The 16,465-nt window shown below is 39.6% G+C and overlaps 1 protein-coding gene and 1 non-coding gene across 2 annotated transcripts in view; both read right to left on the bottom strand.

Annotated features, from left to right (window-relative positions):
- The window catches only part of LRMDA (leucine rich melanocyte differentiation associated), a 1,023,793-nt gene that overhangs the window by 182,257 nt on the left and 825,071 nt on the right, over positions 1-16,465 (bottom strand). The window lies entirely within an intron of this gene.
- On the bottom strand, positions 6,123-6,231 carry LOC141572955 (U6 spliceosomal RNA). Its single transcript, XR_012498545.1, has one exon. It is a non-coding gene; the product is annotated as a U6 spliceosomal RNA (small nuclear RNA).

Raw genomic sequence — 16,465 nt, 5'->3', positions numbered from 1 at the left:
ATAGTACCTTCCAGTGTACAAAAATCATGATCAAATTTATGCCTTACATGGCACTTAAAAAATTGAGATTTTATTCACTAGGCAAAGGAGAACTTTTGTCAGTGTTTGAGAGGAAGGGAAGTGTGAAAGGGAAAAGAGACATTTGGGGAAGGCTAGGGCAGCACTGTGTGATTGGATTTGCTGAGACAAATTTGCAAACACAGGGGTTAGGAGGCTATTGATTTCTCTGGAGGCTTAAACTTCACCTCTGAACTGGTGAGTCGTTCCCTTCAAACTCACTTGCCAGTCAGGAGAAGTCCTGCTTTAAAAGTAATGCTCCTGGAGGGAACTCCCAGAAGAGCAAAGATAATAAAAGTATTTCTTATGTCACTTTTTCCCTGCCTTTAACTTTTGGGAGTATTTTTTGTTAACTGAGAAGAGCACACCAAGGAACCATAATCACTGATACAAGGAGAAAATGGACGGTAGATTTCCTCAGCCACGTCCTGTCAGTGTCAACAATTTAACTAAACATATAATAGTCATAACCTCATCAGTGTTAAATTTTCTAGGCTTCTGGCACATATCTCTTCATCTCCTTCATTAAGTTTATAGAGTGTTCTTTGGTACATTTGCTCAGTATGAGGATTTCAGTTTCAACTGGCACATATTGGAGTCCAATAGGAGAATGATTTTCTGCCTTAAGTAGTTAGCAGAATAAGAGAGCATATGAAATGTAGCAATGCCTACAGCCAGGTACTTGCCTAGTAAGAGCAGATGGGTTTGACTCCATCCATCACAATCCTGCCCCATTCACCAGGTGGGTCCAACACAGATAAGCCAACCAAGCCCAAAATATGAAGAGTTATTATGTTTTCATTACCTTCCTTGTTCCATGACCTGTGCCTCTGTTCCCTATTCAGGGAAGGCCCTCATTCAGAACTGGAGTCCTGAGATCCTCGTTATTACACCCCCACCAGGATGGTTGCTCCAAACAAACTCCCCAAAACCAAACCTATCCCAGCCCCCCTTCATTTTACCCTAATTTTAACATGCTAATCGTCTGTGTTCAAGTATGTCAGATGGAAATGATTGTTAAAAAATCATTCAGACAATGATTTAAGTGATAGTGAGCTTGATATGACTTCTGTCCCAGGGGTATCAGCATGTTAAAAAGGAGTACCGAGAAACAAGAATGCCCTCGCCTACAGAACAAGTTCGACTGTAGCGAGAGGATACTGTGGCGTTTCAGAGTGGAAGCTCTTCCAGCGTTCATCACAAATGTCCTGTGAGAAACAGCTAATCCTATCAACATACTTATACTCAGTTTCCTCTTGTCATATAAGGTTAGCATACTGACCTCATAGGATGATTATAACATAAGGATATAATACCAACCTCAAAGCATTACTGTAGGGATTGAACGCATTGGCTAACAACTGGTACACTTGCTATGAAGTACCGCACAGAAGTGAGAAGTTTCTACTGACTTCTGGGCGCTGCCCTTTATATAGGTAACCTACGTGATCCACCTCCATGGGGTCTGCAGATAAGGGAAACCAGCTGGATAGTGGATCTATATGTCGGCTACACAGGATTATACCTTCTATCTACACTACTTGCTGGGTCTGACCACAGATGAGTTATCCTATCTCTAGTTTCTCAACAACCTATAATAGTATAGCCCTGTTTCTTGGATGGGCTGAAGAGAAGACACCTGTAACACTGGCAGCAGAGGTCTGCTGGTACCTACTCACAAGGTTGCCATAACAACACTGTGTGAACCAAGGCAGTGTGTGGACCAACTCAAGGGCAACGAGATGCTCTCAGTCCTGAGATAAATAACTGAACCAAGGATGCGATCCATAAGGAAAGATAAAATTGGCTACTGTTTCATTTTACATGAGCACTCCATTTCCGACCATGACACATCTTAATATTTTTATCCAAAATGGATTTTTATAGAACTTCAAACGCTGCTCTCTTCAAGCCAAGACATTAGTACATAGTCTACACCCTCTTTCACTGCTTTTCATTCCTAAGTTCCTTAGATGGTTAGAAGTCTACATGATTATCTGTGAAAATAGTCACTTCTAGTTGTTTGGGGAACATCAAATCATGGGAAAATGAAGGTCTCATAATTCCTGATCAAAGTGTCAAAGAAGGATAGTGCTGAAGGATATCCTGGGACAGTCACGTTATTCTACAGAGCAGGGAATGGAGGCCTGAGCTTAAAACCACATGCTGGAATAAGAAGCAGAGCTGAAAGGTGAACTTGGGTGCTGTGTATCCACTCTGTCATCGAGCATCCCTTCCCTTCTGTTATATGTGGCATCAGCACTAATGCAACCAGCAGGCACCCTTTCTTATAACTATGCTGTCTCATTGTTCCCTAGGAGTTCATGGAAGTCTCATATTCCCACTCACATTTTAACCTTATTCCTCCCTTACCACAGGTCTTCTGATATTTCCTCCTCAGGTTTCCGGTCGGTGATGTGAACTAACAGGCTTTTACTCAACACTTCTGCAATGACCAGTGGCTGTTCAGGTACCTGTCACCAGCACTGCTGTGTCTGTTAGCCCAGATGCCAATGTTCGGTGTCATAAGATACAACCACAGTGACACTGGGGAAAATAGGGGTATGGAGGATCGTTTCTACAACTAGCCAGCTCCATGGGCCACCTGCAGTATGTTCTGTGGTCTGCAGTCACGTACGCTCGAGTGCATGGGCCGAGAGAGGTGAGAGGAGACCTCACTGTGGGAACGGGAAGAATGCCGCCTCTTGCCAACAATCTCCATGGTGATGAGGCTGATGACAGGATGCAGAGCACACAACTGTGGCTGGATGCCATACATCTGGGCTCAAAACCAAGCACCGAAGTGATGCCAATCAAAGAACATCTAATCACAAACTTCTTCAGTGCCTACTATGTGCATCCAGACAGCTTATGGTTAGAATGGATGACATTTACGTCCTACTCAACCCTCTAAACTCCACTGCTCTCTGTTCCCGATGCCTGATACATTAACTGAATATGCATGTTTTGAACTGAGCATCTGTTGGCATATGTGGATGTGCAGACAAAACCAAAAAGTTATGAATTATTTCTCCAGTGCTTGAATGGTGGTCTTGTCAAGCTCCCTCGATGGAGGCTGAAGACAGTTGACCCCAAGCCTCCAACCATTTCTAAGATGGCTATCCCTCTTGCTGTTTCTTACTCTATGACAATGCAGGGAAGCTAGGAAGGTCCTGCTCCCTCCCTTAGCTCCAGGGAGATACTCAGGTGAGAACACCACCTGAGGCAACATCTTTCTGCCATCGTGTTTGGTTGCCTCTAGGCTCACAAGCTCTCAATGCCGAGAGGGACCCCTGTGCACAATTTGGCATCTGTAGTGCTCCAAGAACAAAGGATATAATATCCCTTTCTTTCTGAACATCCTAAAGTTAAAATGACATCTTGGCTGACAATTATGAGCTGCATTCTTTTACAAGTTGTGTTATTTCTGAAATAACTTAAACCAGGTGAATGAACGTTCCGTTGCTTCATTTCTGGCAGCTTTCCTGTGAGACTCGCCAGGGCCTTTACTAACACTACCACCGAGTACTGCAGCCATAAAATGGATAAAGTCAAGGGATTTGACTTTAGCTTGCTTTAGGCCATTTACTGTTTTCATTCTTCAGTAAGAAGAAACGGTCACTAAGATAGGGTTGGAAGGACCTCTCCATATGTCATGGTGGTCTCCAATTCTTCAAGGTCCCCTAGCTGTTGTCAAACAGGCTTTGTATACACACCACAGTTAGCATGCTTGTGTTTGTCTTTCTTGTTCTCACAATGGCCTCTAAGCTCCTCAATGTCATTCAAAGTCAACAGATTCCAGAGGCCTCACACCCCTGTGGCGCTGAGCACAAGGTCCTGTACAATAATTAGGACACAACATTGATGGGCAGGGAAAGAAGGCACCATGGAGGTCAGAATTGCTTGCGGCCTTCCTAAATGGAGATTGGAAGTAAAAAACTCTGGATATTTGCCTAGGTTTTACGACTCCCTCCTCAAGAGTATAAAATCACTGACCCTCTGGCCACTTCCCTTTTACACGTACCCTACCCACTGGAGAAGGTGATCCTTGCAGCTAGTCTGCTCCATGAGCTGGTCACTGGGTTTCCTCACTGTCCATGCTTTGCTAATCAAGAGAAAGTATATTAAGGGTGCTTTGCTCAAGAACTTCAGCTCTGAGTCTCTGCTTCCTTTCCTAGGTACATGAGAGGCCTGGACAACCAGGAAGAAAGTTGGAAATCCTCGTGTACGGGGGCTACACTGTTCTATGTGTACTTTGGGTGAATTAGAAAAGGGCCTCCTGCTCGGAGATGCACCTACAGACACGTAGCTTGGTGAGCAGGGCCTAGGCCAGATTTTGATCCTGCTGATGAGGCCCCTTGGTTTATGGAAACCTTGTAGTACTTTCTCACCCTTAAACCCAGAATCTGGATCACGTTCTACAGGATCTTCCTCCTCTTTTCTGACCTCCGCTCTGATCCCCCTAACTCTACAAAATCCCCTTGGCTCTGTTCAAGAAGCAAACCTCCAAGACAGCGTCATCAAAAACAAGTTTCAACTCCAAAGTCCAAGCCCCTTTCATACTCTCAACCCCACCCGCAGCCAAGGAACGACCCCACAGAGGAGAAAGAGATTGAAAGTGTGATACAGGGGATCCATACCTCCTCTTGTCTTTTCTATGTCCTGCCAATTTTTTGTTTTTACTCTCAACCTTTTTCCACCTTCCTCATTTGAATCTTTATTTCACTAGTTCTCCACTAACTGAACTTCTTTGTTACCAACTGTGCCCATCTGCCCCAGGATGGAAGGGCAAAAAGCCACTGCCTATGTATTCCTCCCCATGCTAAGTCCTCCAGGAATTCTATCACCCAAAGATGATCCTGGCCTGCATGCTAGAGTTTCTTTACTGTAGAAGAATTTCTTTACTGTAGAAAAAAATTTGAAGTTGTCATTTTCATTTAAAAAGTAAGATGATAAAAAACACACACACAAGGCATTATTTGTAACATGCCTGCAGATGATGAAGAGGAATGCATATCAATATATACATATGCATACGGATGAGTGATCAAGTACATGTGTATGTCAACCCATGGGGGCCAAATTGAACCTTTCAGATGAAGAGAATGATTGAATACTAAGGAAAATGGCAGAAATCAAGAGTGATTTCAAATTTCTTCTAGCTTTTCCTTCCATCAGTCCTTCCAGATTTAAAAAAAAAAAAAAGTTTTCTTAGAATTCTATTTAAATTTGATACCTAAATTAGCTTCAAAAAGCAGTCACATGGATGGCAGAAATGCCTGGGTTACAAAGCAGGGGTCTCGTTGTGGTATGAGAATGATTGCTAGCTAGAATGGGAGATTTTATAGTCCTCTTCTGGTATTGCTTAGCTAAATAAACTCTGACACCTCTGTGCCTCAATGTTTGATACATTAGATTCTTTCCCAGGTTTGTGAGTATTCCAAGGTTATATTTTTCAAAAGTTATGTAGATATTTGGCATAATGACTACCATGTCCATGAAGACCATTCCTGCCACCACCATTATCATCCTGACTTCTTTTCGTTCTAGACCAATTTGCAATTACCAAGGTACACCTGTACATTAAGAAGTGAACAAATAGTGGATTTCCTCATTTTGCAAGGAGGAATATAGATCAAATTTTAGTCAGTTAACCAATACAGCTGGGGGGTGCCAATTTCAAACTTCACAAGTGCCAAAGAGCCCAGTGCAAGACTGTCTCAAACTCGAACGATGGAAAACCCTTTTATTTGGGTTTCCGAAGCAGCTGTCAAGGGGAAGGAATAATGGAAATGCCAAGAAAAACTTTGATCGTCAGAAAACTTGGGCTCTGCTTATGGTCCCAAGTTTGGGCCAGGTTCAGACGTTTCAAATGCTATCGCAAATACTCCCTACCCCAATAATTATGGACTACATTCATTGCTAACTCAGTGTCCCTTCCTTTCAACTAGCATGCATGCAACTCTTTATATTGTATGTAACTTATGAAGTTGGACAAGTCATTCCTCCACTACACAAAAACTTAGACTCAGCTAGCTCCTCAATCCAAAAATATCTTGGATAAGAAGGCCTTTTTTATGTTTTCAAGAATTTGCCTGTCATCCTTGCACAAGAGCCATGCTAATCTTCTCTATTCCGTTCCAATTTCAGTAGCTGTGATGCTGAAGGAGGCATGAGAAGGTCTTTTTGAGAGACAGAATGGTAAGTGGTAAAAAATCACAGGTTTTGAAATCACACAGATCAGCAGTAACTTTAAGTATCTATGTTAAGAGAAGATAGCATCGAGAACTCCCCACATGTGTTCTTTGTATGGATTCTTCATCCTTTACCTCATCCGATAGTGTTGGCACATAGCATGTACTCAATAAATATTTATTGAACAAAATTAATCCATTCTCATATTGAACAAATTTACTTTCACTTACAGGAGGCTCCATAATCTCTTGGTAACCCAATATTGTGTTCCTTGCAATTTCTTTAAGGAAGAGTTCTGGGTTTGGGATATTGGTGTCTTTGCCTGCACTTCATCCATAAAGCTTTCCCTGACAGCTCTGGTCTATTCTACTCTCATTTTTATGACTCCCTGTTGTATTATTCCAGGTTCCACTCACTTTGGCACATACATGATATCTTATCTTGCCCTGTAAGATGTGTTTCATAAACACATCATCCTTTCTATGAGCCTGTAAGTTCCTCAAGGGCAAAGGCCATTTTTGATATTTATTTTGTACATCCCATGACACATAACACAATATAGAGTGCATAGCAAGCTCTGAGTAAGTACCTGTTACATCGAGTTGAATTTTAAGGACCATACTCCATTGCCAGTGATGATTTTGTTTCAGAGAACTATCAAAAGGCAGGATTGGCTGTATTCACCACTCATTTCACCCAAATGAAGGCCGTGGGCCTCTGCACTTGAAGTGCTAGATAGGAAGCAGAGGATCAGAAAGGAGCTTTTTCAAGAAAGAGGAGACTGTATTTCAACAATGGATTGCACGATTTCACGTCTTAGTCATCAGTGACTCTTGGCCAAACCCGTTGGTGTTATCAGCAATAAAAAGTAACCCAGAGATAAGTCAAATATCAATTTCCAATTACTTTCCTGTGTCACATTTCCTCCACTTGGGAAAACTCCCAAGGGATCTGTTGCCCCTTATCAGCTCGGATCAGGCTTAACTTTCAGTCAAACAGGTAACACTCGGCAATACCGTGTTCAGCCTCAATATTACAGTGTCCTCCTCTGACACTCAGATTCTCTTGTGAAGTCTTCAATATTGGCTTACACTGTCACCGGAGACCTGGCCCCAGTGTGGGCGGCCTCCTGATATTATAGGTTGATCCACATGTGTTGGGGTGGGATGGGGATAGCTGCAACACCAGTGATGAGCGGTTGTCACTAGGGTTTCCCAAGCCTTAATCTGCACTGAGAGGTTGGATGCAGGAACAAAGCCTCATGCAGGACGTCTACATCTTCAACTCCAGCCAAAGGGAAAAATAAAATAAGAGGGTCTTTAAAGTCTTCCCTTTGATACTCAAAACACAGAAGAGAATTTCTATCCTCCAGATCACAGGAGGCAGGCCACAGGCTAATTGAAAAAAAATCTTTGGTATTAGGGACATTAAAACAGAGGATCTACCAAAAACCAGAAATCACATGTCCCCTTTATTACAAAGTAATGGAACAGAATTTGGAAAAACCCAAGAAGCATCTCTGGGTTCATAAATCAACCCAGTTGGAGGGAGACGCGAATGGCCAGCACCTGGAATGAGTCTTCCCCTGAGCAGGAGAGCAGCCTGAAGAATCAAACGCAGGGGCCAAGCTCCAGACTGCACTGTGATTAATGGCTTGAGTGAAAGGTCTCAGTTGAGGCTGAACAATTAACTTGTTCTCGCTACATCTCAGAACTCTCTGCAACATAACTAGGTCTTCCCTGATTATTCATATTTACCAAAATGCAAGCCAGTCTGGGAAGCTTCGAACGTGTCATCATCAGACTGTTTCTGACAATTGGAAGAGCCCTGGTGTTTGTCAGGACTACTTTCGTCAAATCATCTGTATGGACTCTGCATGCTTGTCTCAACCTTTCAGTTCCTTTTCAAGTTGAAGAACCATCTTAAATGAGGCAATGGCAATGGCCTCTTTCTGTCAAAAAAAAAAGTCCACAGCTCAGAGGATTGTAAATGGACAGCATATGGCCTGGCTTGTTTCTGGTCACTCCCAAAAAAAGTTCTTAGGGAATTGAACGTCCGTGAGATTAATGGTTCCCTCCTGCCTTGCCTTTAACCTCTGGAATAGGTTCCTCTAATCTCTTTCAGATCCTCTAAAGCATTTGCTTTAAACCAATTACTTATCCTGAATCTACAACTGAAACTCTAAGATCTGCTAGAACCAAAGGAAGTCTCCAAACCACTTTCCCTTTCTCCCGGATGTGAATTTATAGATGGGAAGGAAAGGTACCCCAGAACCCGATTTTGAACATGGAAGTATCCAAGAGAAAGTACCTAAAGAATCCAGTTTCCTCATTTGACCTCCCCACATTGCTTCATTTGTGACAAATGGTCTACCAAAAGGCCCGCACAAGGTAAGACTGGAAGGGTACTGGGTGCCTTGCTGAGAATATCCACCCCACTGACCTACCACAGGGAAGGCATCTTGTCTCCAGAAGAGATATCATCATAACAACAATGGTAATAATAATAATAATAATAATAATAATAATAATAAAAGTAGGAGCAACAACAATAGTAACATGTACTTACTATCAACTAGAAACTTTTTGAAATGCTTTCCTTATATCAACTCATACAACTTTTACAACAACTTACTAAAGGTAGGTGTTATTATCAAACACATTTTACAGAGAGGGTGATACAGAGCAGTCAACTAACTTGCCAAAGGTCACAAAGCCAGTATGTAGCAAAGTCAGGATCCAAACAGGTCTCAGTCTTAACACTATCCTATACTGCTGCTGTGTTCTCTAGATGGATGGTCCCCACCCACCACCTCTGATGATGTTAGAGAAGCCACCCTTCTAACATGGTGCCCGCTTAGGATTCAGGCCTAGTGAATCCCATTTCCAGTACTCAGTGTAACCTCAAATACATTCAGAGTCTCTGAGCCTTAGCTGTGCTCATCTGCATATCGGCATGATACCTAGACCTACCGCACAGGGCTTTTGTGAGGATTGGTGCAATGACGCAGATGCAGGCCCTAGCACAGTGCCTAGAACATGGTAGGAGCATACGAATGATAGCTGTGCTTATTACCAGTCAGATTAGCTAAGATGGACTAGTGGGACACTAAGGCAGTTGGAGAAGATGAGGCAGAAACAATCACAGCTTGGAATTTAGACATGAAAAGTGGTGACCCCAAAGAGATGAGGATTCTAAAAAGAATGAGGGCCTGACCAATGTATGCAGCCTCTAGGTTTGTGTATCTCTGTGGAAGAAAAAATTCTAATTTGAAATATATACTACATCAAGGAAACATGAAGAGAAGATGTGCAGAATGGCATCACTAGATTATTCTCCCTGAAATTCCTGGCATAACAGCAAGAGAGCGACACATCCTTCCTAGCCTGTGTGGCTGCTGCAGAGTCAGGCCTGGAGTTGCACCCTTCATTCTGCATTTCCTACAGGCTCTTGTGGACTCCTGCCACATCACAATCTTTGCATCAATAAGGACTCCTGCCAGAACACACTAAATTGCCTTTGACTACATTTAACTGATCTAGTATTTTTTTATGATTCTTTCTTGTTGTACCATTTTTTACTTTTGACTTTATAATTCTCTGCTGACTTTAAATAAAGCTTTGCCAGACTACCCAAGGTGGTTTTTAATAGAGATTTAGGGGCTAGGGTGTGTTGTGGTTTGGATTCAGATTCTACTCCAGCAACAAGGGGAAATTAACTAGGTGGTTTCATCTCAAGTGCCCATTTATACTCGGAATAGGCAGAGAATTTATCTTCTTCCAAGCCTTGTAATCATGACACTACAAAGTGATTTTCAAGACATAAAAAATTAGGTAGCAATAGTCTCCACACCGCAAAACCACTACACAGTGTCCCTGTAAGCCCAGACGACTGGGATAATATGAAGACAGCAGTGGACTCACTTGCTGAGTGTCAGGGAGGAATTTGACCACATTCTGTCCTGTGCCAAAGACAATGCTTGTTCTCCTGAAGACGGGAACTCAAATGACCCCACACCAGCTATGGCAGCTGTCTCCTGACACCCCTGCCCCCCCTGTGCTATTCCCAGTTCCCATTGCCTTCTGCCCAGATGAAACGCTGGAAGACAGCTGGCCTTCAGTGACTGGGAAAGGTGACATGACTAGCAAAGAAACTGAGTCAGATAGGGAGTCAGCCCCCCAAATGAAAAGCTTTTTAGGAGAAGAATAACCTTGAGTTAATTATTTCTTGACAATTTAACATTGGTAACTCAGTGAGATTTGGGTTGTGTCTTGTTTTTCATTATCATGCAGTGCTTGTTCCATTACAAAGGAATAGATGTAACATATGTAAAGTATTGAAAAACAATCAATAAAATCTGTATACCTATTACCAAGCTTAGAAATAAATAAATCCCTTTGGTTTTTCCTATCAGAATAGATTTCTTTGCCTCCACCTATCACCGGTGGTAAATGCAACCCTGAAATTTGAGTTTTACCTTCCCATGTTGTTGTTTACATAGTTTTGTCACATATGTCAAGACCTTTTTAAAATACTGTTTCATTTTCTCTTTTTGATATTTATATAAAAATGAAATACAGTTTCATTCAGTGAGTTTCTTTCTCCCCCATTTTTGTATATTTCTCCCTGTTGAATGTTATTCAACTTTATTTAATGAACCATTTGTTTCCAGTTTTTCTGTTTTGTTTGCTATTATACTCAATGCGACACATATAGTTCACATTGATCTGAGCATGTAAAAGAGTTCTGTCTGGGTTAGAGTCCTAGAAGTTGAATCACGGGATCTGAGGATTTGAATATATTCAAATTCACTTGGTAATAACAAATTGTTTTCCAAAGAAGATGCATTAATTATTAGGTTGGTGCAAAAGTAATTGCAGTTTAAAAGGTTAAAAATTATTGCAAAATAATACTCCCACCAAATTCCTTTTGAGTTTCTGTTTCTCTATAACTTTGCCAATAGTTGGCACTGCCACATTTTTAAAATTTTGCAGAACTAGTGAGTATAAAATGCATCTTGTAGTTTAATTTACATTTCCACCTTTAACTACTTTTTTTTAAAATTTATAATCATTGAGCAATTTTTGGATAGTTTGAAAATTCTTTGTTAAAATAACCTTGAAATGCAGTATTTGTATAGAGTAAGTATGAGTCTACAGCTACATAGAAAGATACTATATACACAGAGATATAGGAGTTAATATACATCTATAACTGCTATCCATTCTTACTCTTAGAGCAGGAGTATAAAGTGAGAGCAGATGGGCCAAATCTAGCCCACCACTTGCTTTTGTAAATAAAGTTTTATTGGAACACAGCCATATCCATTTGCTTACATATTACCTACGAATATTTTTCATGTCATGTTACAATGGCATAGTTGAGTAGTCACAACAAAGACCATCTGACCTGACGTGCAAAGCCTAAAATACTTACTCTCTGACTCTTTACAATAAAAATTTGCTGACTCATAACTTAGAGCATCTCCATTTGCAGGCACAGATATCTCATGTTCAGTCTGTCCAGTCAAATCTGTTTCTCCCAAATGGCACTCCTCAGAAAAATGGTTGTACCTTCCTCAAAGTTACTCAGGCCAAAAACTTGGGGGTCATCTGATGCTCTTCTTTCCTATACACCATTTAAAACCAATCAGTGGATATCACCCAAGTATTTGACCTTCCAGCCCTTTGTTTGAGACTTATGTTCACTTAGGCACCCCTCCCCGCAATGACCATGCCCTTTATGTCTCCAAGTTTCATAGCACTTATAATACTTCAGTGCATTTACTTGTTTGAGCTTCTCTCTGCTATCATGACCTAAATTACAAATTCCTTAAGGGCAGGGACCCTTGCCATCTCCTCTCACAACACAGTGCCTCGCACAGCAAGTCCTTCCTAATAACTTAACGTCCTGCAGACTGCTTAGTCCTCCTCAGAAACCCGTGAGGGCCTCACATGGTGAGACGTTTGTGGCTGCCATGCCCCTAGTCAGCAGGGCTTGGAAACAGTCACCACTCTCCTAAACTTCATGGCCAAGGGGACTTGGGAAAAGAGACTCCTTGTTAATATTATTTAATGCAATGGTCCTCAAATTCTTGCATGTAGATGAATCACTAAAAGATCTCCCCAAAAATAACAGATGCCAGGGTGTCACCCCCGACCCACTGAGTCAGAATCCCTGGAAGTAGGTACTCAAGCATCTTTACCTTATGGATGTTCCCTAGCAGACGCTCATACAAGCTTCAGAAGCTCATATCTAACAACAGTTTCCTGAATGCATCCTCCCTAGTTCTAGCCCACCTTTCACATTGTCCTTGATGAGTAGTTAACGCTGCATAGAACTCCCCCTACTCATACTTACTTTGCTTGGGTACCCGAGCTTCCCTAAGCTTCTCCACCCTCCTCCAGTGGCCCAGAAGAAGCCTGATTTGAGGGGATACTTGTATTCTTTTCTGAGGGATGAATTCGGATCTTCAATCTCCATTTTTCATTGACTTGCTTGCATTCCTGGTTAATGAAGGGTCTACTCCCTACACGAGCATCTTTAGTGCTCGGCATATCTAAAATCAAGGATCTCCTGTTATATCTTATTATGACTCTCTTGTATGTACCATATCTCCTAGTACCTGCCTGAGGGAAAAGACATGCAAACATTTATACAATGCATATATTGTAAGAGTGCTTGTTTTAATTTTTACTACCTCTTCATTTTCAACATATTGCAGATCATTTAATATGTAAAAAACACGTTAATAGAAGGGTTAGACCAACGACAATACCAATAAGATGTTATTAGTATTTATTAGAGATTTTTTCTTGTTAGACTTAATTTTTTCCTAAATTGCATGTGACCCATTATCATTATGCTTGGTGGATAATATAACAAAACAAAATTATCAGTCCATTTTACTGAAGGAGAAAGTCTAAGGTTCCTTGAGTTTTATAACACCAAGCATAGCACAAATTTAAGGAATTTTTCCAGTGCTGCACTAGGTGATTTTTAGGCGTTTATTTTCCCCAGAGGCATGTAAGTACTAAAATTGCATTGGATTGCGTTTCGCTCTCAGCGGGTGAGAAAGTGCATAGTCAATGGGTTATCTGCCAGTCTTTATTTCCGTTTTATGCAGTCACACACGGAGGTATCTCTCAGGTGGTTGTTGAAGTTTACTAGACACTCAGGAGCCATCTTGTGTCTTCTCTAAATGGTATTTACAATCCATAACCAAAGGGGCGGTCTAGGAAGCCACTGGTGCAGTACACCTAAATTCCCCCCGTGTTAATTCAGGTTAAAAAGATAAGATCTTTTGCTGTGAGATTCTAATGCAGGGGGAGGGGAACTGCATCATGTAACTAAACAATATTTATAGGACTACAAACAGAGATACAAGGTCTGATATAGATACTGAAAACGATCACAATACATTGGCAGATCCATTAATAACAAAGGGGCTATGCAAAAAATCACACTAGTAACTTTGCTATACCTTTATTTATTTGTAACAAAAACACTAAATTCTGTAAATGCGGTATTACTCTACTTTCTTTCAACTAGGTATCTCCAATTAACCATCATTCATTTTCATGCTTCACTAGTGCCCTGAAAATTGATGCTTGTAACAGGATTTCTTAAATACTGAAAAAGCCAGAGTGCTTTCTTAAATCATCAAGAAACAGATAAAAACATATTCAGTGTAGTTGTATTGTTAAGTGTATTTTATTGAGGTTGGGGCAGCATGAAACAGAGAAAAGAACACAGGTTTAGGTATTAGACCTGGTTTTGAATCTCACAAAGGACACTTATTAGCACTAGGACCTTGGGTAAACTAACAACATAATATCTCTCTAAGCTTCAATTGTCTCATATATAAAATGGGAATAATATCTAGCTTTAGGATATTTTCTAAATAATATCTAGCTTTAGGAATAATATCTAGCATTAGGATAGTTCCAAGATTAAATGAGACTGAGAACAAATGTAGAATACTAGAACAGTGTCGGCTGTAAAGAAACCACTCAGTAAATAGTAGCTATTATTAATTCTAATGCTTCCTTCCCATTCTAAGTAACTCAGCCATGTGCCTCTTAACTTTTTTCTCTGTATGTCTTTATCTCCAGGATATTTCATTCATATGAATATCCCATCGCCCAATAGCGACAGAATACAGAAAGTTTACTGTGGATTCTAAACATCGGATTATTTGAATTTGAAATAAAAGGAATGTTTTCACAGAAACTATTTATTTATCCCTAGCCTTGGAGAAATAAAGTTTCAAAGTCTCCAAAATGGTTACAAATTACCCAAAGCTCCCACCCTCTTTAGATCTGTCATGATTTTTATTTTCACTATTGAATGAGTAAAATACTAGCATATTTTTATAAAAATTCAGATACTGGAAAAGCTAGACTTTTTGATCCTCTTCTACTTTTTGCCAATTCAATCTGAGTCTTCTCCCAGAAGTAACTATTGTTAGTTTTATGTCCATCCTTCCAAAGCTACTTCTCTGCATTTATACACATGTATGTGCGTGGGTGTCTGAATTTGTGCTTTTAAATACATAAATGTGTGTATTGTGTGCTTTTACATAAATTATATCACAGTGTACAAATGATTTATACTCAAATTGTTTTTTGCTCAGAAATACGTGTTGAAAATCATTCAGTGTTAGTATCTTACTTACCTTAACCTTTTTTAAAAAACTGCTGCATACCGTGTTTCCCAGAAAATAAGACCTAGCCAGACAATCATCTCTAGTGCGTCTTTTGGAGCAAAAAAATTAATATACGACCTGGTCTTATTTTACTATAAGACCCGGTCATATAATATAATATAATATAATATAATATAATATAATATAATATAATATAATATAATATAATATAATTAATATAATACCAGGTCTTATATTACTTTTTTCTTCAAAAGACACATTAGAGCTGATTGTCTGGCTAGGTCTTATTTTCGGGGAAACATGGTAGTATTCCATATCATGATTTATCAAACTTTAATCATTCCTTTCCTGATAGGCATATAATTTCTCTTTGTATTTTTTCACTACTAGAAAAATCCTTCAATGAACATCATTCTGCATACTTCCATTAGGATGTGTGTAATTGTTAGGTTATAGGCTACGTGAATTTTATTTCAGTCTTTTAAATTAATGCTGTTTATTGTTGAATATTGTTCAAAATTTTAAAGTAAATGAAAGTGGACAGTGAATAGCCTTTCTCCCACCACAGTCTTCCCACACACCTAGTTCACCCCATCCATAGGAAATCACTATTATTATCCATATTTCAGAGTTGCTTTTAGAAACAGAGATTCTTATCATTACACCGTTGATGCATAAATATTATAGTAATATGTTATGTATATTGTTTTACACCTTCTTTTATTTCCTTAATGATAAATGCTGCATAGACTTGTATATAACAATGTAGGGAGCATTCTAACTCTTTTGACAGAGATACACAATATTCCAGAGATTGGATATTCCATAATTTATGTAACAATTTCTCAATTGAGAGGTACTTTGCTTTTTTCAATGTTTAGGTACTACATCTACTCTACAATGAATACTATTGAATTTATCTCATTTTGCACATATGTAAGTATATTTAGGAGTGCAATTGCTAATCTATTTTTAGAGTGAGTAGTTGATCACATTTTTACCCATTTTCAGAAACTCTTCATATATGAGAAAAATACACATAGTCTATCATTGTCTATGATTTCCAAATATTTTAAAGAACTGTATGTCTTTTGACTTTGCTTAAAATCTTTTTCTTCCTGTGTAAAAGTTATTTTTTAAATAAAGTCAAGAGTATTTTTAATATGGTTAAGATTTTAATATTTAATTTTAAATCAGGGCTTCTGAATTCTCAATCTTGTTTTCTTTTAGCATTTTATGTTTATTTTTCTTCTCCATTTAAAATTTTAATCCATTTGTAATCTATCGTAGTGTAAGGTATGAGGTGTGGATCCATTTTTTTTTTTTTTCAAATAGCTACTTATTTGCCCCAAGAACATATATTGAATAACCAACTTTTTCCCCACCAGTTTAAGATACCACTTTATCATATAATAAATTCCCACATGTGAATGTGTTTAGTTCCGGACTCCTTATTCTTTTCCATTAGTCTGTTTGGTGATTTGTGTGCCAGAACCACATTTTTTTTAATTATTGTGGCTTTACAATACATTTGCTATCCGGTAG

This window comes from Rhinolophus sinicus, linkage group LG07, assembly GCF_036562045.2.
Source record: "Rhinolophus sinicus isolate RSC01 linkage group LG07, ASM3656204v1, whole genome shotgun sequence".
Taxonomy (NCBI): Eukaryota; Metazoa; Chordata; class Mammalia; order Chiroptera; family Rhinolophidae; genus Rhinolophus; species Rhinolophus sinicus.
The sequence above is the reverse complement of the archived record's forward strand: the minus strand, read 5'-3'. Positions and strand labels throughout refer to the sequence as shown.